The sequence below is a fragment of the Hordeum vulgare genome, chromosome 5H (genome assembly GCF_904849725.1).
Source record: "Hordeum vulgare subsp. vulgare chromosome 5H, MorexV3_pseudomolecules_assembly, whole genome shotgun sequence".
Taxonomy (NCBI): Eukaryota; Viridiplantae; Streptophyta; class Magnoliopsida; order Poales; family Poaceae; genus Hordeum; species Hordeum vulgare.
Window position 1 is genome coordinate 99681834 of NC_058522.1, and position 21715 is coordinate 99703548.

At 44.1% G+C, this 21715-nt stretch overlaps 1 long non-coding RNA gene across 2 annotated transcripts; it reads left to right on the plus strand.

Moving 5' to 3' along the window:
- Positions 1-16656: 16656 nt before the first annotated feature.
- On the plus strand, positions 16657-19010 carry LOC123395404. Of its 2 annotated transcripts, none has more exons than XR_006609719.1 (2): positions 16657-16753; positions 17082-19010. It is a non-coding gene; the product is annotated as an uncharacterized LOC123395404 (long non-coding RNA). The 2 variants fall into 2 exon arrangements; XR_006609720.1 differs by having other exon boundaries at positions 17085-19010.
- Positions 19011-21715: the final 2705 nt, after the last annotated feature.

A 21715-nucleotide genomic window follows, 5' to 3' on the forward strand; every position in this document is an offset into this window, starting at 1 on the left:
ATGGTGATATAACAAGGAACCCATGTTATCACATGGAAGCAACTCCACCTGCAACTAGCAATGTTAACACATGGTTAAGCAAGCAGTAACATAGCCAATCAGTGGTTTGCTAGTTTGTGAACAGGTTGAAGGTATCATGGCAATGTTGAGAGGCTGATATTTAACAGGTGGTAGGCAACGAGACATAGCGATAGAAGCGATACAACTAGCATGGCATTGATAGTAATGATATCTCGAGAAATGGTCATCTTTCCTGAGATCCCGCTGAGAAGAAGAATGACTCCGTGAAGTAGATGAACCGACGTAATAGAACGGGTCCTCACTTTCCGACACGCTTGCGGAACTCTACGAAGGAAACCGGGAACAAGCATCAACACAGATATTCACCACAGCATATGCACGAAAAAATGCAATACACATATGATGCATGATCAGTTGAATATATGCAAGACATGGCATGGCAATTCACAACAATCAAACACTACACATTAAGTGAAGTTCAATATGCAACGAGTTGCATATTGACGAAGCTCCACATACTAATTATTTAGTTCTATCCCGATTAGGTACACGGCAATATTAATTGTGGTTAAACATGGCAAGAGGTGAAGCGTGATTAACCGACCTATCTAGGCATTTCAAATGACGTCGGAAACGACATATAGCATCTACGAGATGACCCCATGCGTTAATTTACAATTCTGACCAGATCTGAACTAACACGTTTAAATGTTTGTTAAGCAGCAAAACAAATAGGTTCACGTGATTCTACGCGTTGTTCCAATCAATTTACATATATAGAACATCTCCAATGGAGCTACGGTTCAAAAGATACGAACACCGAAGATATGATGACATCAATGCAATATGTATGCAACGACAATCACCAGCATCCCAAAACATACAAACAGTAAGATAATATGGAACTACACGAGATTCTAAGCAAGTTTCATATAGGACACGACCAAAACAGAGCAACGGTTCAACAACTACAAGCTATACAAGATATAGTCATAATCTGCCAAAATCAGCCACATAGCATTTTCTACACCCTCGAACAACTAGCTAGACAAGTCCAAAATGCTCAAACAAGGCATGAGGCAATAGAGGTCAAGATGCATTACAACATACAACTAATAACATCTAGCATGGGAGCATGGATCACTAGGAAAAGAACTCACAAAATGGCATCTCACACACAGTTTCAGACTTAGTGAAAATAACAGTTCTTGACAGTGTAGTGTTCGATCTGTAGGCATATTAACAGCAGCAAAACCATAAGCTACATGGCTCCAAATGGCATGAAAATTGACAGCATGCTAAAGAATCTTAAGGACTACAATTAACTCCATTGCACCAACCTCAAAAGAGCTATAGATCACCAGATAAACTCATGGAAAGACAACAACAAAATATAACAGATTTCAGACTTAGAAATATTTCAGCATCTCCAAATCAGCACTATTTTATAGCATGTTGGCAACAATAAAACAACACCTAAACATGCATTTCTATAGCAACCAAAATTAACAGAGGTTAGCCTACACATCCAAGGGCATATCTCTAGTTGACAACTCATTCATATCATGCACGGAATAAATCCCACAAAATAAACAAAAGGGTAACATGGCAACATATCTCACGCACTAACTTGCTCAAAAACTAAAACTAAATGCACAGTTAAATTCTATGGATTTTTCTACCCCGAAAACATATATAACATGTGAGGTTGCAAAATAAAAATATCGCCACACTTATATGCGAGAATATGTCCTAAACATGTCATAACAAACTAGCGACAGAACCTACATGCAAAATGCCAACAACTACTCTAAAGTACATGGAAAAAGGTCCCTAAAAATATGAGCATTTCATCTACGGGGTTTGAGCAATTCGGACACGCACAAAATTAAATATGGGATAATTCCCTATTAAGACAGCACACAAATCTAGGCATACGAAGTCTCAAACCACTCCGAACATGCATGCAAGTTGCAAAATATTAATCTACGCGGAAAACTATACAAGTTACAAATTTAAAACGTCGTGATCCAACGCACGGTTAAATATCTACGGGCTTTTTAATAAATAGCTATATTTCTGAAATTAATAAATCCGAAGAAATCCTAAAATATACTAACGGGCCTAATTCGTTCCTCGGCCTAACAGGGCAAGCGCACTAAATCTATGTTGCGCATCGGGAGAAAATAGATGGGCCTCGGGGCTTGATGTCTGCTGTGTATCCCCGGCAACGGCGTCAAAAATACTTCTGCTACTGCAACAAAAGACCTTCCAATGGCGCCAGAAATAGGCACGTCGACGGGAGAAACTTGGCTTGATCTTTCTGCTGCGGCTACGCCTTAAGGGACTTCCGAGGCAAGTATGCAAAGGATTTCCCCCGTGGCCTTGGAGCCTTGCGTAGGTGTTCCCTCGAAGCGGAAAGGGTGATGTAGCATAGCGGTGGTAAGTATTTCCCTCAGTTTGAGAACCAAGGTATCAATCCGGTGGAGGAGTATCTCAAGATACTGCACAAACACAAAAGCTTGCTCCCAACGCTATGAAGGGGTTGTCAATCCCTTATAGATTGTTCGCCAAGTGAGAACTGAAAGCAACAACATAACAAAGCAAAGTAAAAGCGGAGATGTAAACAAATGATGTGAATAGACCCGGGGGCCGTAGTGTTTACTAGTGGCTTCTCTCATGAAAGCAAGTAGACGGTGGGTGAACAAATTACTGTCGAGCAATTGATAGAACCGCGCAAAGTCGTGACGATATCTATGCGGTGATTTTATCTATAGGCATCACGTCCAAAACAAGTATACCGATACATTCTGCATCTACTACTATTACTCCACACGTCGACTGCTATCCAGCATGCATCTAGTGTATTAAGTCCATAAGAACAGAGTAACGCCTTAAGCAAGATGACATGATGTAGAGGGATAATCTCAAACCAATGATAAAAACACCATCTTTTTACCCTTGATGGCAACTACTTGATGTGTGCCTTGCTGCCCCTACTTTCACTGGGAAAGGTCACCACATGGTAGAACCCAAAACCAAGCACTTCTCCCATTGCAAGAATCATAGAACTAGTTGGCCAAACAAAACCCAAGACTCGGAGAGACTTACAAGGGTATCAAATCATGCATATAAGAAATCAGCAAAGACTCAAATATATATCATAGATAATCTGATCACAAATCCACAATTCATCGGATCTCGACAAACACACTGCCAAAGAAGATTACATCGGATAGATCTCCATGAAGATCATGGAGAACTTTGTATTGAAGATCCAAGAGAGAGAAGAAGCCATCTAGCTACTAACTACGGACCCGTAGGTCTGAAGTGAACTACTCACGAGTCATTGGAGGGGCGATGATGATGATGAAGAAGCCCTCCAACTCCAAAGTCCCCTCCGGCAGGGCGCCAGGAAGTGTCTCCAGATGAGATCTCACGGAAACGGAAGATTGCGGCGGCGAAAAAGTATTTTCGAGGCTCCCCTGATTCTTTGCGGAATATTTGGGAATTTATAGGCCAAATACCTAGGTCAGGGGGTGTCCAGGGAGGCCACAAGCTTTCCCACCGCCGCCTCCCCCCTGGTGGCGTGGTGGGAGCTTGTGGGCTCCCTGGAGCCCACCTGGCTTGGCCCAAGGCCCCTGGTCTTCTTCCGTTCGGGAAAAAATCATTTTGGGGTTTTTATTCCGTTTGGACTCCGTTCCAAAATCAGATCTGAAAAGAGTCAAAAACATGGAAAAAACAGGAACTGGCACTTGGCACTGAATCAATAAATTAGTCCCAAAAAAGATATAAAAGGTATATAAAACAACCAAAGAAGACAAGATAACAACGTGAAACCATCAAAAATTATAGATACGTTTGAGACGTATCAAGCATCCCCAAGCTTAACTCCTGCTCGTCCTCGAGTAGGGAAGTGATAAGAATGAATTTTTGATGCTTTCATGCTACCTAGCATAGGTGTCCTTTGTAATTCCTCTTATGTGACGTGAATGTTCAGATCCATTAGATTCAAAACAATAGTTCGCTATTGACGTGGAAACAATAATAATTCAAGCAAACTAGCAAAGTAATCATGAACTTTCAAAATAACAAGGCCAAAAGAAAGTTATCCCTACAAAAGCATATAGTCTGGCTATGCTCTATCATCATTGCACAACGAATTTAAATCATGCACAACCCCGATATTGGCCAAGTAATTGTTTCACGCCTTTACTTTCTCAAACCTTTTCAACTCTCATGCAATACATGAGCGTGAGCCATGGTTATAGCACTATAGATGGTGTGGGGTGTGGTGGAGGTTGCAAGACAAAAAGGAGAAGATAGTCACATTAACTAGCCATATCAATGAGCTGTGGAGATACTCATCAATAGATATCAATGTGAATGAGTAGGGATTGCCATACAAATGATGCACTAGAGCTACGAGTATGTGAAAGCTCTTAAAGAAAACTAGTGGGTGTGCATCCAACTTGCTTGCTCACGAAGACCTAAGGCAATTTTGAGGAAGCCTATCATTGGAATATACAAGCCAAGTTATATAATGAAAATTTCCCACTAGCTATATGGTGGTGACAAAACGAGAGACTCTCAATCATGAAGATCATGGTGCTTAAAATGCACAAGTGTGGAAAAAGTTTGGTGTACTCTCACATACTCGAGAAGTTGCAAAGTTTGGTGTTTTCAGCCATGATGACTTCAACAAACAAACAAGCACATAATCAAGCGAGAAAACCGGCAAAGGAAAATAGCAAAGGCAAAAAGAAAACGGCGAAGGAGAAAGGCAAATGAAAACGGCAAATGTGAAGTGGGGGAGAGGAAAACGAGAGGCAACTAGCAACAAAAGTAAATGCAAGAGAAGAGTTTGTGAGACCTACTTGGGTAGATCTTGATTTCTCCTCCTCGGCAACGGCGCCAGAAATACTTCTGATGTTTGTTGTGTATCCCCGGCAACGGCGCCAGAAATACTTCTGCTACTGCAACAAAAGACCTTCCAACGGCGCTAGAAATAGGCACGTCGACGGGAGAATACTTGGCTTGATCTTTCTGCTGTGGCTACGCCTTAAGGGACTTCCTAGGCAAGTATGCAAAGGTTTTCCCCCGTGACCTTGGAGCTTTGCGTTGGTGTTCCCTCGAAGCGGAAAGGGTGATGTAGCATAGCGGTGGTAAGTATTTCCCTCAATTTAAGAACCAAGGTATCAATTCGGTGGAGGAGTATCTCAAGATCCTGCACAAACACAAAATCTTGCTCCCAATGCTATGAAGGGGTTGTCAATCCCTTATAGATTGTTTGCCAAGTGAGAACTGAAAGCAACAAAGTAACAAAGCAAAGTAAAAGCGGAGATGTAAACGATGGATGTGAATAGACCCGGGGTCCGTAGTGTTTACTAGTGGCTTCTCTCATGAAAGCAAGTAGACGGTGGGTGAACAAATTACTGTCGAGAAATTGATAGAACCGCGCAAAGTCGTGATGATATCTATGCGATGATTATATCTATAGGCATCACGTCCAAAACAAGTAGACCGATACTTTCTGCATCTACTACTATTACTCCACACATCGACCGCTATCCAGCATGCATCTAGTGTATTAAGTCCATAAGAACAGAGTAACGCCTTAAGCAAGATGACATGATGTAGAGGGATAATCTCAAACCAATGATAAAAACCCCATCTTTTTACACTTGATGGCAACTACTTGATGTGTGCCTTGCTGCCCCTACTGTCACTAGGAAAGGTCACCACATGGTAGAACCTAGAACCAAGCACTTATCCCATTTCAAGAATCATAGATCTAGTTGACCAAATAAAACCCAAGACTCGGAGAGACTTACAAGGATATCAAATCATGCATATAAGAAATCAGCAAAGACTCAAATATATATCATAGATAATCTGATCACAAATCCACAATTCATCGGATCTCGACAAACACACCGCCAAAGAAGATTACATCGGATAGATATCCATGAAGATCATGGAGAACTTTGTATTGAAGATCCAAGAGAGAGAAGAAGCCATCTAGCTACTAACTATGGACCCGTAGGTCTGAAGTGAACTACTCACGAGTCATTGGAGGGGCGATGATGATGATGAAGAAGCCCTCCAACTCCAAAGTCCCCTCCGGCAGGGCGCCGGGAAGGGTCTTCAGATGAGATCACACAGAAACGGAAGCTTAAGGCGGCGGAAAAGTATTTTCGAGGCTCCCCTGATTTTTTGCGGAATATTTGGGAATTTATAGGCCAAAGACCTAGGTCAGGGGGCGGCCAGGGAGGCCACAAGCTTGCCCACCGCCGCCTCCCCCCTGGTGGCGTGGTGGGAGCTTGTGGGCTCCCTGGAACCCACCTGGCTTGGCCCAAAGGCCCCCTGGTCTTCTTCCATTCGGGAAAAAAATCGTTTTGGGGTTTTTATTCCGTTTGGACTCCATTCCAAAATCAGATCTGAAAAGAGTCAAAAACACGGAAAAAACAGGAACTGGCACTTGGCACTGAATCAATAAGTTAGTCCCAAAAAAGATGTAAAAGGTACATAAAACAACCAAAGAAGACAAGATAACAGCGTGAAACCATCAAAAATTATAGATACGTTTGAGACGTATCAGGGATGCTCACCTTGGGCCCGGCCGGCTTGGGGGCGGCCTGGAGAGGATGAGCTCGAGGCGGCAGCTGCGCCAGGGAAGCCGCTCGGCCTCGGGGCGGCCTGGAGCGCGGCGCGGCCCACCCGGGCTAGGGTAGACGCCCGAGCTCGTCTCCTCGGGAGACCACACCGGCGTAGGCGAGAGAGGCCGGCGGCGAGGCGAAGCAGTGATGGCGCGAGCGGGAATGGAGCAAGATCGACCCGATCTGGGGCGGGGCTACCCAGATGCCGGCGTCCCCGGCGATCTCGAGGCGCGGCGGCGAGCTCCTCATGCCCATCCATGGCAGGGGTGACCTGCAGGAGGGAGAGAAGAGAGATGGGTGAGAGGGGAGAGAGGCCGAGGGAAGAGGAGGAAGGAGAGGGGCGCGGGGCTTCGGCCTCGATGGTGACGCGATGAGCTCCGGCGAGTGGCGGCGTTGGCGGCACTCCGGCAAGGGCGATGACGGGATGCGACGATGGCGGGGCTAGGCGGCAGCATGCTCCGGGAGGCAAGGAGGCGCGGCGGCGCTCAGGCCCAGATGGGCTTCGGGTGGGCCCGACTCGGGCTCGAGCGGGCCACGGCCGAGAGGAGAGCGAGAGGCAGGGAGGCAGCTAGGGTTAGTGCGGAAATCGAGGCAGAGGTGGGAGGAGGGTTTAGTTGTCCAAAAATGGCATGAGAGGTCTATTTATAACAATGGAGGGGCTAGGTTTAGCAGTTTTTTGCCCCTTTTTCAACCGTATGATCGGAATCGAATGATCTCGAACGCGGGGACGGCTAAGTGGCTGTGTAGAGTGGTTAGGCAGAGACGAGAGGGAAAACGGGTGACCCGACAACGAGTTTTTAAACACCGAAAAACATCTCACGGATAACCAAAGACGGTGCCGCTATGGTCGACCGTTCGGGTACCACGGACTCCGATTGCAACGAAATTTGGCAGGCGGCCTACCTATATTAAAATAAGACCGCACGTCAAGTCTCAACCCAATCAGAGGAAGTTTTATACACACTTTTAAAAACAAGATTTAGACGATGTCGCGGGCTCAACACGGTCAACGACGAACACGAAGAGAACCGTCAACTAATAACGGATGCAAGTTTGAAAACCGACGACAACGGGATGCCGATGCGATGCAGATGATGCGAATGATGCGATGATGAGCGCGACAAACAACTAAGCCACATGACAAAAACGGAGTAAAGGGGGAATCTTCTCGAGCGTCGTCTTGGTCTGTCACAGTCCCGCTGTTGGTTATTGACCGGAGAGTGTCTCAGGTCATGTCTGCATAGTTCTCGAACCCGCGGGGTGTTCACACTTAAGGTTCGGTGACGTTTCGGTATAGTTGAGTTATATGTGTTGGTGACCGATGGTTGTTCGGAGTCTCGGATGAGATCCCGGACGTCAGAGGGTTTCCAGAATGGTCCGGAAACGAAGATTGATATATAGGAAGTCCTGTTTTGGTCACCGGAAAAGTTTCGGGCTCATCGGTAGTGTACCGGTAGTGCCGAGAGGGGTGCCGGGGACCATCGGGAGGGGTGTCACGCCCCAAGGGGTCTGATGGGCTGTGGGAAGAGATAAACCAGCCCCTAGTGGGGTGGAATAAGTTTCCACTAAGGCCCATAAGGTTTGAGAAGGAGAAAAACAAGGTGGAAAGAGTTTCCAAGTGGGAAGGAGGAATCCTACTCCAAATAGGATTGGAGTAGGATTCCTCCTCCTCTGCCTTGCTCAAGGGAAGAGAAAGGCTTCCCTAGGGAGCAGCCCTCTCCCTCCTCTCCTCCTATATATATACTAAGGGTTTTAGACACAACAGAAAACAACCACGTGTTGTCCTCTCTCTCTCTAGATCTGTTTCTCCTCTAGTTTCAGCGGTGCTTAGGCGAAGCCGTGCTGGAATAGCACCACCAACTCCACCGCCACGCCGTCGTGCTGGAGAACTCATCTACCTCTCCGCCCCCTCTTGCTGGATCAAGAAGGCGGAGATCGTCATCGAGCTGTACGTGTGCGGAACGCGGAGGTGCCGTCCATTCGGCACTTGATCGGGACGGATCATGGGACGTATTGTGCGACGGTTCGTGGGACAGATCGTGGGACGGTTCGTGGGACGGATCGTGAAGACATACCACTATATCAACCACGTTTATTAACGCTTCCGCTTAGCGATCTACAAGGGTATGTGGATCCGATCTCCCTCTCGTAGATGATCATCACCATAATAGGTCTTCGTGTGCGTAGATTTTTTTTTGTTTCCTATGCAACGTTTCCCAACAGCGCGCGCCTTGGCAGGCTGATTGGCTGGCCAGTGGGTCGGCCCAGTTCCGCGCCAAGCCAGGCCAGGGGTTGTAGCCCTTTCCTTTTTATTTAAAAACTTGATTTTCAATGATTTTTGCGAAAAAATTAACCAATGAAATAATATGATTTTTCCACTGTTATTTTTCTAAAAACATGTAGTATTTAACAGGACCACTCAAGTAATTTTTGCAACAACTATTCTATTTTGTAATAATAAAAAGGGTTAAATTGGAATGGTTTTGCTTCTGTTATATTGATTTTAAAAATATGCTTTCACTAAAACCAGAGACAAATATTTTTAATATAACAATATGGATTTATCAGAATTAAACAAAAAATTTAAAGTGATTTTGTGATCTGTTTTGGAGTGAGCTACTTATTGCATTTATTTATTACGGCGATAGAAAACCCATGTGATGAAGGAGTTGGAGCGGAAGACCTCGAAGACCCGGATACCTAGCTGATCAAGGCAAGCAGCCCTTTGACCATGACTGACCATATGTTATATTGCATGCTAGTGTAGCAAGTATTTCCGTTGCATGTGATCGTAAGTATTCGGTAAATTATCGAAGTGATGTTACCGAAGGCTCCTCCAGAGCACTTGCATTTTGAGCATGATCCTATCACCTACGAGGGTCACTCTAGTATCATGTTGACAAGTAGAGCTAAGCATAGTAGCATGAGCATGATGTTGGTATAAATCAAAGGTTTATGAAAATCCCATCGGATGCCACTAATGCCCGAGGGTGATGATGAGTTAGGTGGCCACTTTTGGTGAAGTGGTGCACCGGGTATTTTGAGTGTGTATGGTTTCAGAAATGGGATTAGATTTAAGATGTGTCGACCGTCCCAACCTTACATGCGCGACCACGTTACCCCTTTATGGGATGGGGCTGTGCTGATTACTCTAGTCAGTGCTAGCAAAGAGCCACATTACTAGTGGCGGGAGTGATGTGTGATCACTCTCATGATGGGGTCGTGCCAGGTAGGGCGACTATGCCGGTTTTTACGTGTTCCAGGCACACCGTTGGTCCCCACATGGTTGATACTGTCCAAAGTCAGTGCTCGCAAGACGTACAACATGTGGGTTGGGTACCAATCGAGTGGACCTCTTTGTCTAGTATCGTCAGGGGAAAGGCATTTATCGGGTACTTACCTCGGGTATGTTATATACCGCGACTCGTCGATGACACGGAAGTTTCCCAGATCTCGTGGGTCCAGCATACTACCTCTGCAGAGTGTAAAACTATTCGAATAGCCGTGTCCACAGTCAAGGACAGTTGGGTAGTCCTGCTTAAACTACGTCCAGTCATTTCCGCATAAACCAAGTGTGTGTGAGTAAGTGGTAATATGGTGTTATTATTAAATACTTAATATGACCAAGTTTGGTGACTTGGCATATAGGGTGAACCGGTGGGTTCAACCCTTGACAGATATGTTGATATCTGTAACCTGTTCTTCAAGTAACATATGATTTATAAAGCACACCCATGATCATGTTTATTTACAGTTAAGTTGTTATCCACCAAAGATGCATATTATTGTTATCCTTCACTTGCATTGTTCATATCATGGGTTGTTTGCGAGTACATTCAAAATTACTCATTGGCTTGCCACTGGTTATATTATTGACCAGACATGGAAGGACCGGAGTTTGAAGAAGAGTACGTCTTCGGAGACGCCCCTGCGAACTAGGACGCTTCCCAGTCAGAATGTGTGTTGGTGTAGGCTGATGGCATGGTCACCAGCTTAGCCCCTAAGATTTCCGCTACTAGTTGTAACCGTGTGATTTGGCCTTATAGGCCCTACCATGTGAACTTGACCATTCGGTCACGTGATGTAATAATTTGGTACTTGGATGTAAGACTCTCAATATTCAGTATCTGTGTGTTCGGTGAGCATTGATCTCTGGAATCACTGAGCACGTTCATTCGGCAATCTCGACTCGTAAGTCGGGGTCCCCACACTCTGTCGTGCAACCCCTAAAGTGTGAGACCCTCGAGGGTGATTCCTCTAAGTCCACCTTGACGGTTACATCGTTCGGAATCCAACGAGGGTGATACCTCGAATCCCCCTGATGTTACAACCACACAGTTACTTGACCACGTTACTGGGAACATTGATGAATAAATGTTAGGCAGGTGGATTCCTGCTTGGATGTGTCGATGAGTTAATTAAAATGTTAATGGATTTTGGTATTTGGTCTGGGTTGGTCGGAGACCTTTTCGCACTAACCGGCTACGTGGGAGAAGTTATGGGTACTCGGCGTCGTGGTATCAGTCTAGTGGTCAAGTTGAACTTAGCAATAGAGAAATAAAACTAATCTTACAAAAGACTGTCAATAGGTCCCGGAAGAATTGGTCTAAGAAATCAGATGATGCACTTTGGGCTTATAGAATAGCATATAAAAATCCTATGGGTATGTCTCCTTATAAAATGGTTTATGGAAAAGCTTGTCATTTGCCTCTTGAGTTAGAACATAAAGCATATTGGGAAATCAAAGAACTAAACTATCATTTCAAACTTGCTGGTGAAAAGAGGTTATTTGATATTATCTCATTAGATGAATGGAGAACCCAAGCTTATGAAAATGCAAAGTTATTTAAAGAAAAGGTTAAAAGATGGCATGACAAAAGAATGCAAAAGTGTGAGTTCAAAGTTGTAGAATATGTTCTTTTGTACAACTCTTGTTTCAGATTCTTTGTAGGAAAACTCCTCTCCAAATGGGAAGGACCCTATGTTATCGAGGAGGTCTATCGATCTGGAGCTATCAAAATAAATAATGCCGAAGGTACTAACCCAATGGTTGTCAATGGGCAACGAATAAAACATTACATCTCAGGTACACCCATTAATGTTGAAAGCAATATTATCCACACTATGACACCGGAAGAACACATAAAAGAAACCTTCCGGAACACTCCAGAATCATGAAAAGGGAGGTACGTGATACGGTAAGTAAACGGACTACGAAAAATCCGCAAAAATATTTTTTGTCAGTTTTGGAATATTTAACAAATTAGGAAAATAAGAAAATTCCAGGAAAGTGACCCTGGTGGGCACGATACACCAGGGCCAGGTGCGCCCCGGTGGGTTGTGCCCACCTCGGGTATTTTTTGGACTCCGTTTTTCTTCCATTCTGCTTGTTCACCAAGACAAAAAAAATCTTTATATATCTCCCGAACCTGTTGACCTCCGTATCACAGAAAAATCTCATGTTTTCTTTTCTCTGCTGTTTTCCTAATAGATTTGAAATTATGTCTTCCCTAGACTTGGAGGGTGAGAGCTACGTTGCAGATTATATCGCAAACCCCAAGGTCTATGGGGATGTGGAGCACTATGGCTGGACTTCAGAGGAAGAAGAAGACTATAATCCTAAGAGTAAAGAGGAGACGAGCTTAGATGAAGATGAAGTTCCATTGCCCCAACCCGGGGACATGCACGTTGAATTTAAGAAGTTAGGTCTCCCCAACAAAGTAAAGAAGCCTAAAATCCAGTTTATCCCCTTTCGTCTTTTGCAGGAAAACAAGCAAGATTTATGCAAAAGGGTGTTGGAGCTTGAGTGGGAGATCCGTGAATTGAAATATGAGAATTTCGTCCTCAAGAGTAAGCTAAGGAAGAAAGACAAACTTTCTAGTTCATCACTATCACCTCCTTCTTCATCACCAAAAGAAAATTGAGTATCGGGTATGGGCACTCCCCTTGGATTTCGCCAAGTTTGGGGGAGGTGCCCCGGTATCGTATCATCTCCACTATGTTTTTCCTTTACTTTTCTTAGTTCGATCCATGGTTAACTTTTTCTTTAGAGGAATAAAAGTTTAGTTCGATCCTTTCTTTCCAAGATTTTGCTTAGTGATCAATCTATGCAATCGTGTGCGAGATATATAATAAAGTTCAGTTTGAGTTTTGCCTTCTTTACTTTCTTGTTTTAATAAAAATAAAGGAAATAAATGAAAAAGATCATATGCTAATATTATGGTAAGTGATGACATTACACAAGGAAAAATATAAGTAGAAAATTTTATTGTAGATTGACAAACATAGCATTGGTCAATGATGCAACTCATGAAAGAATTAATAAGGGAAGAGAAGATTCACATGCAAATACACTATCCTTGAAATCTTTTGTGATTGTGAGCACCCATCAAAATATTATATGCCAAAATTGTTGACGTTGGACAAGGAATACAACGTAATGAATTATGTTTGTTCATATTCACACAGAAGTTATATTGTCATGGATCCTTCAACATGTGGTGCTTGCCCCTATCTTCGCTAGCCAAAAACTCTGCACTAAGTAGAGATACTACTTGTGCATCCAAAACCCTTAAACCCAAATCTTGTTTGAGAGTCCACCATACCTACCTATGGATTGAGTAAGATCCTTCAAGTAAGTTGTCATCGGTACAAAAAGGGCAATAAAAATTGCTTCTAAAAGTGTAAGATCATTTAGTGTAAGGGAAAATTGAGCGTTGTACGAACTTGTGATGGTGAAGAATAAAAGCGACAAACTACATAATAAAGGTTGCCATCACAAGGGGCAATGTAACGTGACGTTCTCTTGCACTAAGGGGTTGAGCATACAAACAAAAAAGTGCATGGCAACCTCTGATTCCCTCTGCGAAGGGCCTATCTTTTACTTTTATGTATTTACTTTCATGCAAGAGTCAAAGTTTTTCTCTCTATCCATTTTTATTTTCTCCTTTGGAAGCATCATGTGGTGAGGAAAGATCTAGGCACATATATCTAGTTGAATATGGGTAGCGAGAGTGACAAAAGCTTAAACCCTAGTTTATGCGCTATTCCGTAAGGGATCGATTGGATCCAAAAGTTTAGTGCTATGGTTAGAATTTATTCTTAATACTTTTCTCGTAGTTGCGGATGCTTGCGAGAGGGTTAATCATAAGTAGGAGGTTTGTTCAAGTAAGAACAACACCTAAGCACCGGTCCACCCACATAACAAATTATCAAAGTAGCGAACACGAATTAAGTCAACATGATGAAAGTGACTAGATGAAATTCCCGTGTACCCTCAAGAACACTTTTCTTATCATAAGAGACCGTTTTGGCCTGTCCTTTTCCTCAAAAGGATTGGGCTATCTTGCTGCAATTTTGTTACTACTTTTGTTACTTGCTCGTTACAAATTATATTGCTTTCAAACTACCCCGCTACTTACAATTTTAGCACTTGCAAACATTGCCTTGCTGAAAACCACTTGTCATTTCCTTCTGCTCCTCGTTGGGTTCGACACTCTTACTTATCGAAAAGTCTACAATTGACCCCATATACTAGACGGGGGTCCTCGGCCCGACCCACTAGACGGGAGACGACATGCTGAGTACCCCTTGTCCAGGAGACCATCATGCGTCAACATTTGTTTTCACTGTTCTATATACTGATTTAACCCACATGTGATCACTCATCCTCTCAGGACCTTTGAGACTAATTGATCTGAGGTAGTTCGTCGCCAGAAACTTGATCGCTAGTGCGGTTTTCCCTGGAGACGGGACAATAATTCTCTTAACTATTTGGCAATGCTACCATCATATATACCATGCCGCTAGCATTGCTAATTATGCCATTGGCAACTGTACAATACTCCATTGAAGTTTTGATAGGATCTCCATTGTAATGGACCCAGATCTATCTTCATCTGTCGCTTTCTATATTACTTGCAAAAATCCCACCTGCACCCAAACTTCCGACGATCGCCGACATTTAAATAAGTATTACTGGACATCCTCCACCTCAACAGAGCAGCAGAGGCATTGATGTGAGCATGGTATGTGCATGTTAGCTAGTACACCATAGCACGGGAGGGTGCCATGCAATACCTTCCAAACAAAGTGTTTTTATCTCCATGGTATTTTAAGTTTCCACATATCTTTCCAAACTGCGTTAATGACTTCAGTACCTTGGCTATCCGCATGTACTATACAAGCACCATGTTGGTGCTCAAACTCCTTGTGGTCAGCTGACCTCACCGAAAGGTGCCAGATCTTGTGCAATTCCATGCTACAAAATCTTCTGACAAGTGAGCATTCAAAGGAATTTGTAAAATTTTGTAACAATCAAGAGGAGAGAAATTATCCTAGATAAGATCTTCATCCTATTGTCCTGTGTATGGATTTGTAAACTCCTCAACCTTTGAAAGCATTGTTACACCCTGTTCGTGATCACTTTCCTCATGGCACTAAATGGAATCCATGAGTCATTCCAAATATATATATTTTCTCTCCAGTTCCAACACGGCAAATGCATCCTCGTTTAAATGTTTGAATACGAGCAACAATGATCTGCCATGTGTAAGATGAACCTTTCTTTGGATCACCTTTAAGGATATCACCATCTGGATAATACTTCACTCTTAAAACTTGCGCAACGAAGACTCGGGATTCTGGATTAGTCGCCAGCACTTTTTTGCTAACATAGCAAGATTAAAATTGTGCAAGTCTCTAAACCCCATGCCCCTTCCTTATTCGGGATACACAACCTCCACCAGGTGAACCGATGTATTTTCTTTTTGTCCTCATTGTCACCCCACCAGAACCCAAAAAATTCATCTCACCTAGCTCTCTTTCCTTAGATTTTATTCCTTTTCAAAAAAGACCATCGTCCCGCTTTATAGATAAAGCATCAACCAGTACAAGTGAACTATACGAACACACACCAACATCGCTTGGGTTATCAGCTATTCATTAGAGCTCACGTTGGCGAACAGGAAACTAAAACATGGACATATCAAAGCTAAATGAAGCACTAAACAAAAGGGGCTTGCTTTATCCTAGCAATGAGCACAAACTTCTCGAAGCGCCACGACGCCACTCATCAATCGACCACCGCATCACCAGCACACTCCAATAGCTAATCCGGCGATGTAGGGAGAAACCATCAGCTTGAAGATGAAGGGGTCAAAATAACGATGCTTCAAAGAAAGCGCACGACATTCGCGGACGTTGTCGTCGCCTGCGTGTCCAAGGTCAAGCCCGCCATTTGCCGGCAACCCCCATAGCCAAACCCTGAGCCCCACAAAGGCAACCGACAGTCACACCAATGTACCTTGGCTAAAGGAAACCACCGGCAGGTTGCATGCATGACGCTGATCACAACAACCACCTTGTTTCGGGATGACCTCGCATGCCAAGAAGATTGTCGTCTAAAAAAGACCAAGGACAAACCGAAGTAAATCGTCGGCGACATTCACAGGGGAGAAGACTTTATTAGAGTGGTTGAATGGTTAAGAGGACAGTAATATCCTCTGCCGACCAGAGTTCAAATCTCTGACTTGATATTGATGCTCGCATTTTACTGTATTTATTACAGCGCTTTCGACGATATGCGTTCAGTGTGAGGAGACGTTTATATGCACTGCAACGGCGTTTGTGACGACGTCGTCAATCTCAAGATGATGTGTCGGTTTGGTCTCCGTGTGAGTTCATAGGATGAGTGTATGTTTAATGTATGTGACCGTGTTAAAAAATAATGAATTTTTTTTGACAAATACTACTTCCTCCGTCCTAAATTTTTTGTCTTAGCTTTGTTTAGAAATTAAACAAAGCTAAGACAAAAAAAAATTAGGACGGAGGGAGTAGTATTTTTTGTCTCGTCAGATTCGAGCAGAGCTGCAACCTCGCGTAGAAGAGCAGGCGGCGGCGGCCGCCCCTTCGCTGGCAAAGTTGTCGCCGATGATGGAGCCCAGCCGGCCTTTTTCCGTCGTCGGGTAAGCCCATCTCCGCCCACCCTCCCAGCCCTGCTCGTCCTCTCCCCTACCTTCGCTGGCAAAGTTGTCGCCGATGATGGAGCCCAGCCGGCCTTTTTCCGTCGTCGGGTAAGCCCGTCTCCCCCCACCCTCCCAGCCCTGCTCGTCCTCTCCCCTACCTCTGCCGGTTGGTTAGGTTTTCTTCTCCCCCGTGAAACCCTATGTTTTTAGGCGGAAATTTTGCCATAGACCGACGTATGTTTGTTGAGGAACTATGGTCGATTTTGGCATGTGTTTAAGGTCGTGTCCCCTGTGTTTGTATAAATTTTGATTCAGGAACATGTCTAATCATTATTTTGATTTAGGAACATGTCTAATCATTATCTTTTATCCAGTTTTTGTGCCATAATAGAATGTCGTATACATGCTCTAATGATTGCAATCTTTGGTTGTGAAGTAGGTTGGATGATGAATGGAAGATGCCCACATCTGCTCAAATCTGCATGGTATTAACCATGAGAGTGCTGGCTTGGAGACCAACAATTAGGACGGAGAGCAGTACCAGTCCCCAATGCAGCATGAAGTGCCCTTCCGATTGGTAAAATGATCCCCCAGATTGACTTGAGTTTGGAATACTCTGTGCACAACTAGTTCAACATGGATTACAAATTTGCAGTGTCCAGCCGAGAGAAGTGATGGATAAGATGCATGCATAGAATCTTTCCAGATGAATGCCATTTGTGGGAAAGACCTTGTGTATGAGTCTCATTCCAGCAAAAATCAAGTTCTGATGGTGAGGATGTACTGCAGGCTCACCAAGAAAGGGACGGAGATATTCAAGAATTCCTCCCAGTACCTGATGAGGAAGAATTGGTTGAGGATCCCACGGTGGACATGGCAGCTATAATAAGGGAAGCAAGAAGCAAAGACGTGAAGGCCAAGGCAATTAACATAGCAGCAGTTCGCCCATCGTCCGGGCATCCTGATCAGGACCGAGCTGCCGCACGCTCTGATTTGCAGCGATCTGCCATTTTGGTCTCTGAAAGGGGGGGCTTCTGCACTCACTCTACCAAGAGGAGGATGGGTGTCTCTCTCTCTCTCTCTTCCTGGGTTCAGACTCCAGACGGCTATGCAGGACGAAACTGCCCGTTTTACCTCTCATTGGTGTCGATGGATTGCCATTCTTCACTCAACAGCGAGCTCCAACGTGTTGGTTAATGGAGTCCCAGGAAGGAAAATCTTCCATGCTCAAGGTTTAAGGCAGGGGGTCTGATTTCCCCCTGCTGTTGGTCATTGCTATGGACACTCTCAAGGTGATTATTCTGAAAGCTTCCAATGCCAATGTGCTCTTCAACTTGCCTGGGATCTCATCCATGCAACGCCTGTGCATCTTCGCGGACAATGTAGTCCTGTTCACCCACCCATCACAACTTGATTCGAACTGCATCATTCGGATCCTTGCTGCATTTGGGGAAGCCACGGGTCTCAAGGCTAACTGTATGAAATCATTGGCTATTTTCATAAGGATTGGAGGGGAGGAAAAGCTACGTGTCCAGCATCTCTTGGAAAAGCTACGTGACCCATTCACCATCTACTAGTCATGGGGGCGCGGTATTCGAGAAAATTAACAAGTGGCTTCGAGCTATCTTCTAGGCGGGAACTGATAAGATGCACGGTGACCAATGCCCGGTGGCATGAAGCATGATCTGCCGCCACACTTGTTACGGAAGCCTGGGTGTGAAGAATCTATAACTGCAAGCGATTGCACTTAGAGTTTGCTGGGAATGGCTTAGAAGGAATTAACCTGACAGACCTTGGCAAGGCGTACACCTACTCTCAGATGACATGGCAAAAGAGGTTTCGACAACTTGGTGAAAATTATGCTGGGAGACGGCAAGAAGGTGCTGTTTTGGCGCGATCGCTGGATTAATGGCTATATGGTTGAAGAAATTGCTCCTCATCATACAGCTTGTCAGCAAAAGGGATGCCTATCCCGACTGCATCTGGATATTGCAATCCCTTTGATTGTGGAAAATCTAGAGGGTTGGTGACTCGCTCTAGAAAACAGTTGCAGGACAAAGCCGGGAAGGGATTTGACTCGGTGGTCATGCTAATTGCCTGGAATCTATGGAAGCTTTGATGCATGGGTATTCAACAAAAGAGATAAACAGCGCTCGACTCACTCTCCAGTTGATCATATTCTACATGAGTTGAACTGTTGAAGGCATGGAAGGAGGCCCGTGTGGTGTATCTCAATGTTTTTCTGAGTAGTTCGGTTTGGTTATCTTTAGGTGTGGTTTAGTCATTGACATTGCGTAGCAATTGCTGAGGACTCTCTTATAAATCTATTTGCTGCCTTCTATAAAAATATGATACGTTATTGGCATACCCTCGAAAAAACACAGGCAGGTTGAGCAAAGGGCACCTGCGGGCACGATTGAGGATGCATTTGTGCTTAGTGATAGTTCTAGTGACGACAATAAAGAGTTAATAGATTTAGATGCTCAAACTGTAAGATGCAACGGCATGGATACACCAACTATGCACAGCCTTTGAAACCACACTTGGCAACTACTTGGATGCTGAAACCTGATGGCAACAATATCTATCACATTTTGGTGCTACTGATCTTATTATTTTATGATACACCAACTGTGCCGAGCCTTTGAAACCACACTTGGCAACTACTTGGGTGCTGAAACCTGATGGCAACACGTTTTGCTGCTACTGATCTTATTTTATGAATATTGTGGTCAATTTATGGATCTTTTTAGATTAGTGTAGCAATATTGTGTTTTTCATATGAAAGTTTGTGGTATGTGGTACTAATGTAACCAGTAATGAATCAGGAAAGTTTCAGCTAATTTGGATCACATTATAGGGAGATATTGGCAGTTTAAATCGGGCCATCCAAATTCTTGACTCAGAATTCAATGTTTTCAAAACATATGGAAAACAATTCCAGTAAACCACACACGTATGCAGTACTATTATGGGAAAAACACAGCTTATTTGGACCAATGGATTGGTAGATATTAGAGGTTTTAGTTGTTTCATTAAAATTTAGGTTCAACATTTTCAGCAAACTATGAAAAATGAAGTTAATCATAAAATCACACAGCATTGATCTTGGAGAATCTGTACTTTGGAGTAGCAGTTTGGGAGATATTAGCAATGCCAGTTGGCTCATTCAATTTTCGGGTTCAAATTTTCTCATTTTCAGAAAATGCAAAAAATAAAAAACAGTAAATCGTACATGTACTCAGTACTAATCTGAAAAAAAAATCAGCTGAATTGGATCAAAGGATTGGGATATGTTGACAAATCTAGCTGCAACCAATATTCGGTGGTTTGTGCAAATCCATACGGCCTGTATCAGGAGAAGTGTTTAACCAAGCTGGCCAGGAAGTAGAGTAAGTTCCAGGTTGTGCAGTTGCGCTACTCAGTCACACAGATGTGCCGATTGCTGTCCAAACTGTCAACACAGCAAAGGCTGCTCAAGGAGTATTTTCAGAGAACTATAAACTATTGGTTCTTGGGAAAGAGCACAGCAAAGATGGTTATCATACATGCATGTCAACTAACTATTTTTATGAGATGACATAAAATTAAATGAACAAAGAAAGAGTTAGATATCATATCTTGGTACCGTATCATATTAAATTATGTGCTACTACGTGTCATGCATGGTTATAAATAAACTACTTCTTCCGTTCCTAAATATAAGTCTTTTTTAGAGGTTTCATTAGGATACTACATAGGGATGTATATAGACATACTTTAGAGTGAGATTCACTCATTTTGCTTCGTATGTAGCCCTCTAATGAAATCTCTAAAAGTACTTACATTTAGTAACGGAGGGAGTATTCTATAACATTAACACATATACTATGTATTACGGATGTAAAATCATATGCTAGTATCATATACTCCCTCCGTTGCTAAATATAAGTCTTTCTAGAAGTTTCACTAATGGACTACGTACGGATGTATATAGGCATACTTTAGATCATAGATTCACCCATTTTGTTTCGTATGTAGACACCTAATAAAATATCTTAAAAGACTTATATTTAGATATGAAGGGAGTACATGATATTAATATATGATACTCGCCACTACAACGAGCCTTAAGCACGGCAAAAATGCAAACAAAATGAACCAGCCGCAGCTAGAGACCTGAACCCTGGTGACATCTCGGAAAAATCATTCTCACATTCACATTAAACCTGACAAAGAACTATTGGTTCTTGGACAAGGGCAGCGTACTAGTGTCGGAACCAACCAGTTTCACAACTCTATTCCAACAACACGTAAAATATGGCAAAAGTGCATATCACTATCTCAACATTTACTACCACATTGAGAAAGTAACAGGTCTATAGAGCTTATGCTAGAATTCTTCCCATCCATATCGTAATGCTCACATGAAACGAAGGAGTTCAGAGAAGGCGAAACTCTGATGCAGGGACCCTCATCTTCCAGACGAGATGGAGAGACTCCTTCACCGCAGCGAGGTGCTGCAGCAGAACTGGCCGTGTGTGCCGCGCTGTGAGGATGGCCGTGGCCACATCCTCGACCTGGCTCCCGAGCTCCTGTATCACGAGCTGAACTGAGGGGATTCCAAGTTCATGATTCCGGAGCGCTGTGCCAGAGTCGAGAAGGTCAATGACCAATCGGCGGTACGCAGGATATGTGTCCATGATGCGCGGAGGACTCCCGCCGGAGACAGCCAGGGCGGCCATGTCGACGATGGCCGGGGCACGCACCAGAACCTGGCTGCGGGTACCAGTCCCCGCCTCAAGCATCATCTCCGCCAGGTTCATGGTGGCCGACCCAAAGACCCCGAGGCGGCGGGCGCATGGGTATGGCTCCCGACCAGGATCCAAGGCGGCCGACGCGCTGTTGTCGGTGGCGTGCCCCCGCTGTGCAGGGAGAAGAGTGCCGGCATCGAGCTCTTCGAGGGAGGTGTGGGAGGGAGCGGGTTCGGCCTTGGCGTCCTTGGCGGTGATGCTGATGGAGAAGAACGGGAGCGACTGGGCGCCGCGTCGCTCTCGCTCCTCGCCGAGAACGTGGTCGCCGGACTCGTGG